The sequence below is a fragment of the Arachis hypogaea genome, chromosome 14 (genome assembly GCF_003086295.3).
Source record: "Arachis hypogaea cultivar Tifrunner chromosome 14, arahy.Tifrunner.gnm2.J5K5, whole genome shotgun sequence".
Lineage (NCBI taxonomy): Eukaryota > Viridiplantae > Streptophyta > Magnoliopsida > Fabales > Fabaceae > Arachis > Arachis hypogaea.
In genome coordinates this window covers 21,849,690-21,859,304 of record NC_092049.1, presented here as the reverse complement: position 1 = coordinate 21,859,304, position 9,615 = coordinate 21,849,690, and positions in this window count along the sequence as shown.

Sequence of the window (9,615 nt, the reverse complement as noted above, 5' to 3'; positions counted from 1 at the left end):
CCATAATCTATGATGAGCTGAGAGGAAAACTCCTTGCCTATGAAACCACACACACAAACTCGGACTCAAAGAAAAAGGGATTAGCCCTCAAGTCAAAAATAGAACCAAAAGAGAGTGAGTCCAGTGATGGTATTTCAGATGATGAGCTTTTGTTTTTTGCTAGGAGATTTAGAAGGATGATGAAGAATAAGGGCAAGTACAAGGGCTCAAGTTCAAAGGAACACAAGATGGACTTGAGCAAAGTAACGTGTCATCATTGCAAGGAGGCTGGACACTTCAAGCTAAACTATCCAAGGCTCAAGAAAGAGGACAAAGGAAAGAAAGAAAGAAAAAGAGTACTCATGGCAGCTTGGAAGGATCTTCAGAACGACTCAAATGAAGAAGAAGAATCTGAAGGTGAAGATAAAGACTGCTTCATGGTTGGAAACAACAACCTTGATGAGGTAAATTATTATTATTTGACCATTGAGGACTTACATGCTATTATTGATGATCTCACTTTAAACACCTCAAAACTGCTTGACAAGTACAATGAATGCACATCTGAAAGAGATGTGTTAAGAGCTGAAAATAATTTTTTAAAAGAAAAAGTGAAGGAAACTGAATATGCTTTGGACATTATTGAAGAAAACAAATTTCTAAAATCTGAACTTGAAAAATTAAAAGGAAAGCACATTGTGGATCCTTCTCATGAGTTAATTGCTGAAAACGAAAGATTAAATGATATGATTAAAAGGTTGAATGGTGACTTAGCAAAATTTTCTCAAAGTTCTAGTAACTTGGACAAATTACTTGCAAGTCAAAGACCATTATTTGAAAAATCTGGTTTAGGTTACATAGCCAAGGAAGATGTAGTTTTTAATGATTCCTCTATAAAATTTGTGGCTTCTTCATCAAATATTAAATCCACACCAATCAAATCTGGTATTGGATATGTTCCAACTTTTGAAGAAAAACTTGATGAAGTATACACAAGTGAAACTGAACCTTCACCAAGAACCGAACCTAGCTTAAATAGGCCAAGTTTGGGGTACATTTCGAAAAATGAGGTTGCTTTCAAGAAACCACCATTTTACAACAAAACCTCATATTCGAAAAGTCCAAAAGTTCAAAAAAATTCTGGTGAAAATATTTTTGCTAAGAGGAACAATTTTAATAAAAATCAATTTGTCAAAAGAAATGAACCTCTTCCAAAAACCAGAAAATTTCAAACTTTTAATCATTTCCAGCAAAGCAACTCACCGCAATTTCAGTGATACACATCAGAAAATCATTGTGTAAATTGCAAGAAATTTGGTCACTCATATGCACAATGTTTCATTAAAAAGAGAGTTGTGGAAAACAAAATTTACAATGTTGTTTGTGATTTCAATGCACTTGGGCAACCAAGATGGATTAACTTCAAAGGATCCAAATTAATTTGGATACCTAAGGCTACTTGAAACTCTTCATGTAGATTTGCCTAGCATCCAAGAACAAAAAGGACATGTGGTACATGGATAGTGGATGTTCAAGGCACATGACTGGAAGGTCAACTTACTTCATCAAACTAAATAAGTATGATGGAGGTTTTGTGACCTTTGGAGATGATGGTAAAGGTAAAATTATTGCTATTAGAAAATTAGGTAATGAACAATCTACTTTCATTGATGATGTACTTTTGGTATGTGGTTTGAAGCACAATCTTTTGAGTATAAGTCAGCTGTGTGATTTAGGATATTTAGTGACTTTCAAAAGACTTGAATGCTGTGTTGTTAATGAAAAGACAAATGAAGTAATGCTTGTTGCCAACTGTTTTAATAATATGTATGGACTTACTCTTGATGAACTAAAGGATCAAAATGTAGCTTGTCTTCACTCTAAAGAATCTGAAAAGTGGTTATGGCACAAGAGATTGGGTCATGCAAGTATGTTTCAAATAAACAAACTTGTAAAGAAAAAATTAGTAAGAGGCATTCTTTTGATAAAGTTTGACAAAGACATCACTTGTGATGCTTGCCAAATAGGAAAACAAACAAAAAGTTCTTTTAAATCAAAGGAAGATATCTCTACTAAAAGACCACTTGAGTTGCTAGACATTGATTTATTTGGTCCAACAAGAACTCAAAGCCTAGGTGGTAAACATTAAGGTTTAGTGATTGTGGATGACTATACTAGGTTTGGTTGGGTTTTATTTCTTGCACACAAAAATGAAGCCTTTTCGGCCTTTGAACCTTTTTGCAAGAAAATTTAAAATGAAAAGGATTTAAAAATCTCTTCTATAAGAAGTGATCATGGAACTGAATTTGAAAACAATTTATTTGAATCCTTTTGTGAGGAATTTGGAATATCTCACAACTTCTCTTGTCCAAGAACACCACAACAAAATGGTGTTGTGAAAAGAAGAAATAGAAGCATACAAGAGATGACAAGAGCTATGCTTTGTGAGAGTAATGTTCCAAAATTTATTTGGGCTGAAGCGGTTAACACAGATTGTCACATTTTGAATAGAACAATCATAAGAAAATTTTTGAAGAAAACCCCTTATGAACTTTGGAAAGGTTACCCACCAAACTTAGACTACTTGCACATCTTTGGATGCAAATGTTTTGTTTTAAATAACAAGGATAATTTGGGTAAATTTGATCCAAAGGCGTATGAGTATTTGTTTGTAAGATATTCCACAACTAGTAAAGCATATAGAGTTTATCATCAAGATGCTAGGATTATTGAGGAGTCCATACATGTTACATTTTGCGATACTAACTTGGTGCAAAGTATTTTGGAAGATTGTGATGCAGGGAATCAAACTCAAAAGTACGTTGAAACTGTACAAAATCAAGAAAATGGAAATCCCGTTCAAGCTGAACCAGAAAATGCTGTGGCTGAAAATTCAAGAGACAATTCCATTTTGTCTCATGAATTTGAAGGAAACCCTGAAGCCAGCAGCACCCAGAATCCCTTGGTATCTAAATCTACCTCCAAGTCCACCAGACCTCGGGAATGGAGATTCTTGAAGAATTATCCTGAGGAATTTGTTATTGGGGATGTCTCTCATGGAGTTAGAACTCGGTCTTCAACAAGAAAAGAAAATAAAGGAACAGACATTGCCCTTCTCTCTCAAATGGAGCCTCAAAATGTTAAGGAAGCCCTTGGTGACCCTTCTTGGGTAAAGGCAATGGAAGATGAGCTCAAAGAGTTTGAGAAGAACTAAGTTTGGAAATTGGTTCCTAGACCAAATGAAAAGAAAGTGACTGGAACCAAATGGATTTTCCGGAACAAGCTAGGAGAGGATGGTAGCATTGCAAGAAATAAGGCAAGACTAGTGGCACAAGGATATGACCAAGAAGAAGGAATAGACTTTGATGATCATTTTTCCCTGTTGCCTGAATGGAAAACATAAGACTTTTCTTAGCTTATGCTGCATTTTGTGATTTTAAATTATATCAAATGGATGTGAAATGTGCATTTTTGAATGGTGTGATAGATAGAGAAGTGTATGTGGAGCAGCCTCCTGGTTTTGAAAATAAAGAGCATTCTAATCATGTTTTCAAACTATCTAAAGCTCTCTATGGTTTAAGACAAGCTCCTAGAGCTTGGTATGAGAGACTTAGCTCTTTTTTTAAAAAAAATGGTTTTCAAAGAGGCACCACTGACACGACTCTATTTATCAAGAATTCTAATGATTATTTTATTCTAGTACAAATATATGTTGATGACATTATTTTTGGATCAGCCAATGAATCCCTTTGTTCTGAATTTGGAAAACTCATGACAAGTGAATTTGACATGAGTATGATGGGTGAACTTAATTTTTTTCTTGGGCTGCAAATTAAACAAACTGAAAATGGTATTTTCATTCATCAAGAGAAGTATGCCAAGGAATTAGTTAAGAAATTTGGTATGGAAAATGCCAAACCCATGGGAACTCCCATGCATCCTAATTCAAAATTACATAAGGGAGAAACTGAGAAAGATGTTGATGAGACTAGGTATAGAGGAATGATTGGTTCTCTTATGTACTTAACATCCTCTAGACCCGATATTGTGCAAAGTGTTGGATTGTGTTCTAGGTTCCAATCCAAACCAAAAGAGTCACATCTTTCTACAGTTAAGAGGATCATTAGATATGTTCATGGCACATCCAATTTTGGTCTTTGGTATCCTAAGATTGATGATTTTTCTGCAGTTGGTTATTGTGATACAGATTTTGCCGGTGATAGAGTTGATAGAAGGAGCACTTCAGGCCTATGTTGCTTCCTTGGAAAGTCATTAAATGTTTGGTCAAGTAAGAAACAACCAACAGTGGCCTTATCCACTGCAGAGGCTGAGTATATAGCTGCTTCATCTTGTTGTTCTCAGTTTTTATGGTTAAAAACTCAGCTTGCCGATTACAAGTTGAATGCAGAAAATATTTCCTTATTGTGTGATAACATGAGTGCCATTAATATTTCAAAAAACCCAGTTTTGCACTCTAGAACCAAGCATATTGAAGTGAAATTTTACTCAATAAGAGAACATGTTCAAAAAGGAGATATTAGCATTCAATTTATTAAATCAGAAGAGCAATTGGCAGATATTTTCACTAAACCACTGCCTGAGGACAGATTTTGCATGCTTAGGACTAGTCTGGGAATTCTAAGTTATGATTCCATGTTTAAAAATTTCTGATATGTTTGCTGGAGCTTTTTGTCTCATAAACAGGTATGAGACAATTCTGGGCAGGTGAAGAACGTTCCCTTCATTCAGCGCAGTCTGGACTTGTTGCAAGTGAAAATTTAATCTGGGCCAACATCAAATCAGATCTGGGTGGTCCTATGTGTTTCCTTAATTCAAGCCACCTCTGGGCCCAACATGAATGTTACATTTCTTGTTTTGTTTGTTTGATATTTTGTTGCATTGCGTGTTTAAGTTTTTGTTTGGGTTTCATTTAATGTTTTTTGGCCCAAAAAGGTTTTCCATTTGATTTAATTTTTTGTTAGTCAAAAAGGGTTTTCAAAATTTAAAATTAATTTCCTATTTTATTTAAAAAAAATCAAATAAAATCTTTATTTTATGAGGTCATGTCTTTTCAAGTCAAATCAATGGTGATGCAGTTGCATGGTTTAAGAAATTTTCTTCTGGGAACAGTTACCAATACTCCCTCTCTTCCCTCCATAACTTCTCCTCAAACCCTTTGGTTTCTTCCCATTCACTTTACTGCTTCTCTTCCCTCAAAAGCTGAAAATTACCAAATGAGGACGAAAACCCTGGCTAAAAGGCCTCCTCGTGAGAAAATCCTCAAGAGTTCCACCAAACCATCAACTCGCTCCCAAGACCAAAACTTCACACCCTCTCCTTCTCCTCCTACCTCTCCTCCAAGAACTGCTTCCATGGCGCGGACCAAGACCACACCAAGATTCTCTGCCTCTGCCAAGCCTACGGCACCACCAAAGGCGACGCCTTCCAAACCAGGCTCCTCAAAACCTGGTTCTTCAAAACCAAGCTCCTCCAAAGGCAAACGTCTGGCGGCTGAGGAACCAGTTCTCGAGCCAACACAACCAAAATCCAGGTCGGTTCCTGTGCGCTCTCAACGAGGTAAAGCTCGAGTTCTTCTTAAATCAGTTAAAGAACCAGACATTGGACCTTTTGATCACAAAGCTCATTTTTTGACCTCTCATTCGAACTATAACCCCTATAGATTCAAATCTACCATGAATAATGACTTTTATGATGGGATTATCCAGTATCGTACCCTATGTCCATCTTTTCTAGCCGATTTGCCATTTTTGAAAAGAAAAGGTTTTCCGTTTGTTGATAACTTGATTTTTCTGGACTGGAATAATCTTTTTGACATCAAAAAGCCTGTTTATCCCTAATTGGTCAAAGAATTTTATGCCAACATGACTTATCATGAAGGCATTGCTCACTCATATGTAAAGGGCTGAGACATAGTTTTAAACAATGAAACTATCAGTGATGCTTTGAAGTATACTGATGTTGGGCCTTGTGCTTACACTTTAGTTAAGTGGGATGATGGTGTTGGTATTTCCTACAATGATGCATTGGCTCACTTCTGTGAACATATTTCTTTAATTGATGGTATCAGACCCACTCACAAAGCCCTGGGATATGAGCGTGCTCAGTTGTACTGAATGGTCAACCACATCATACTTCCTCAAAGTGGTTCATATCAAAGGTTTCCTACACTGGTACTCTTGTTTTATATGCCCTTCTCACTAAAACTGAAATTTCATTTGCATATTTGATGGTTAGATACATGTTTGACTCTGTTAGGAGTGAAAAAGACAAAGCACTTCCTTATGACATATTTCTAACTTGCATATTTGAGTATTTTGGTGTTGACTTGACAAATGAGGATTATCAAAATAGACATTCCTATCTAAAAGGGGGTGGTGCAGTGAAACAGCAAAAAGGACCCACTCGATCTGAGAGAGTGGCTCTAGATGATGATGATGAAGAGTTCATACCTGATGAATCTCCTCCTTCTTCCACTGAGGGTACCTCCATCTCTACTGGGCAGAAATCTACTCTGCTGAATATTGTAAAGGATGTTGTTCAGGAGTTTGTCTCCCAATCTAATCACATGATTGCTATGAGCAAAGAACAAAGGAAACTAGCTAGCAAGCATGAGAATTTCCTAAGGAAATCAAGGGATAGAGTGACTGTGTTCATGACTTTCATTGATAACCTTCAAAATGATGAAGACCCTGCCACTAATGTTGAAGAGGAAGCTGATTCGGAGGGGAATGGTTCTGATGCCTAGATTTGTCTCATGAAAACTGCTGCTGCTCTATTTTTGTCTCATGAATTATGTTTCTTTTGCTACTGTTGAACTGTTTTTCTTTATCTTGGATGACTGTAATAACTCTAAATACTGCTGCACTTTTGATAGTTTAGTTAGTACTTTGAACTGTGCCTTAACTCTTTCCTGTAGGATTCCAGAAGTTGTTTTCTGTTGATCTTGCTTATTATCCGCCCTTGATGACAAAAGGGGGAGTAATAGCAAGAGGATTCCTATGAACTTTTATTAGCATTGCTGCAGCTACTATTATTTCCTTTGCTACTAGTATTTCTTTTGGGTTTTCTTGTCTGATTGCTACATTAAAACTTGCTTTCACATGTTGAATTTTTTGCTGCTGAAAATAGCTTAATGTTGGGCTGATTATAAGGTGTTATTTGTCTGATATCCCTTAGAAAAGATAAATGTGTGTAGCTCTTTATTGTGCTCTCTTTAAGTACAATGTAAAATAGGAACAAAGAAGAAAAGGGGAGTAATAGCAAAAGGATTCCTATGAACTTTTATTAGCATTGCTGCAGCTACTATTATTTCCTTTGCTACTAGTATTTCTTTTGGGTTTTCTTGTCTGATTGCTGCATTAAAACTTGCTTTCACATGTTGAATTTTTTGCTGCTGAAAATAGCTTAAGGTTGGGCTGATTATAAGGTGTTGTTTGTCTGATATCCCTTAGAAAAGATAAATGTGTGTAGCTCTTTATTGTGCTCTCTTTAAGTACAATGTAAAATAGGAACAAAGAAGAAAGCATAAATCCAGGGGGAGCTACTCTTAAAAAAGAAAGGGAGAGCAACACAAAATCAAGTAACATCAATCAAAGGGAAGTTTTCTAACTTTACTAAAATTTAATTCCTTTTGGTTATTGCTTGATTATGTTTGTCATTAAGGGGGAGATTGTTGAGTTAAGAAATTAACTAAATTAATTAGTGATGACAAACATTATTTTTGGGCAAAATAAATAATTAGTGTTGAGTGTTAATAATTATATGTTGCTAATTATTTTTCAATTGTTGCAGGCCAAAATTCAATCAAGCAGCCCAAATTGAAATAAAAATAAAACATCAAGGCTAATGGCTGGTTAAGCCAATGGAGCCCAAAAGAAACAAAAGAAGGAACCAACGAGCCAAGCAAATCAAAACCAACCCAAGCCCGTGTCCATCAATCCAAGTTGATCCCACCAAACTTCTCATACAAGATTGAAGTCTTCACTCTCTCTCATTGCTTTCAAAGCAATGTTCCTCTCTTCTCTGTGTCAGTCAAATCACTAAACTCAGAAAAAGTAAGAAAGAGAGCTTAGTCCCTAAGCTAGTCTTGAAAGAAGAAGGAAAGAGAAGGTTAAGCAAATAGGGGTAAGGTATAATCAACCATTTCAAGCCATATCAAGAAAAGATCAGAAGCTTAAAGGTAATCCTTTTCCTCATACATGCAACACACTTTCTTCTCTTCATCCTCAACTCTCTACCACTCCGTTTTGAGCTATATAGAAAAGAGGATTTCTGTTCTTCACTGTTGTGTATCTACGGACACAAGTGATTCTTGGGGACCAAGTAGCTTCTCAATGGCTCAAATTCGGTTGACCATTGGAAGACTCTTGTGGTTGCTGCTTTATGGGTTTCGGTCAACATTGGAATGTCAGAAGCAAAGCTTATATTTTGAAGATTACTGGGAAAAAGGTGATCGGCTGGGTTGGTGAAGCTCAATGCTCAAGAAGTTGACCTAGGAAGGTGAACCCAGCAACATGCAAGGAGATAAAAGAGGCTTGCTACTCATTCAGAAATTAAGGAGAGAAAACCAGAGTTTAGTGAGTTGTTCTGTGAAGAGTTCCCTGTGAAGTTCCTTTACTTGGATAATGCTTTCTATCAAAGAAGCATTCGGCCAATACTGAAGAACAGAATCAGAGGTTTGCAAAGCTGGTTTTTCACATAGCAAAGAGGCTGTTGATGAAGTCAATCTCCTTCATGTTTTTACAGATTGTAATGTACTTTTCTATGTTTATCTTTCTGTAATTTCTTGAGTGAAAAGGCATAGTGAGAAAGCTCAAGTAAAAGCCATGAGTGGAAAAAGGCTGAGTGATACACTTGAGAGAAAAGCCTAAAGTTATTTTTAGATTTCTTTAGGTATGTCTATGTCTTGTATCATGTACCTGTGAGGTATCCCTTTCTTAGTTGGGTTAGCACTAAGAGTGAATAGTTAGGTATTAGCATAGCCAATGTCAAGTTAGATTAGAACTTGAGTGTAAAAGGATTGGGTCAATCCTGTGGAATTGGTGTATGTAATACTTTTAACTATAGTGAAAATTTCTCCATTGTTGTGGAGGAGACTGAACGTAGGTTGCATAGCACAAGGCAACCGAACCAGGATACATACTGGTGTTAGCTTTTCTTTTCTCTGCTGTGATTTGTTTTCTGATATTCATGAGACAAAAATAAGTTGTCTCATAAATTTCTGTTGCTGAGTACAAACAGAATCAGAATTGAAAGTCTGTTTAAAAATGGTCATAATAGCAACTAAAAGGAAGGCATATATTCAACCCCCCTTCTCTAAGCCTACCACAACCTTCAAATACATTGTTGTTGTTAAAGCTTTTAAGGAACTATTGTGGATGAAGAAATTTCTACAAGGGTTAGATATTAATCAAGAGAAGTTTGTGTTATTTTGTGACAACCAAAGTGCTATTCATCTTAGTAAGAATCCAACGTTTCACTCTAGATCGAAACACATAAAGGTGAGGTATCATTAGATACATTAAGCGTTTGAGATGAAGTCATATGCACTTGAAAAGATCCATACTAATGACAATGGTTCAGATATGATGACTAAGAATTTACCTGCAATTAAAT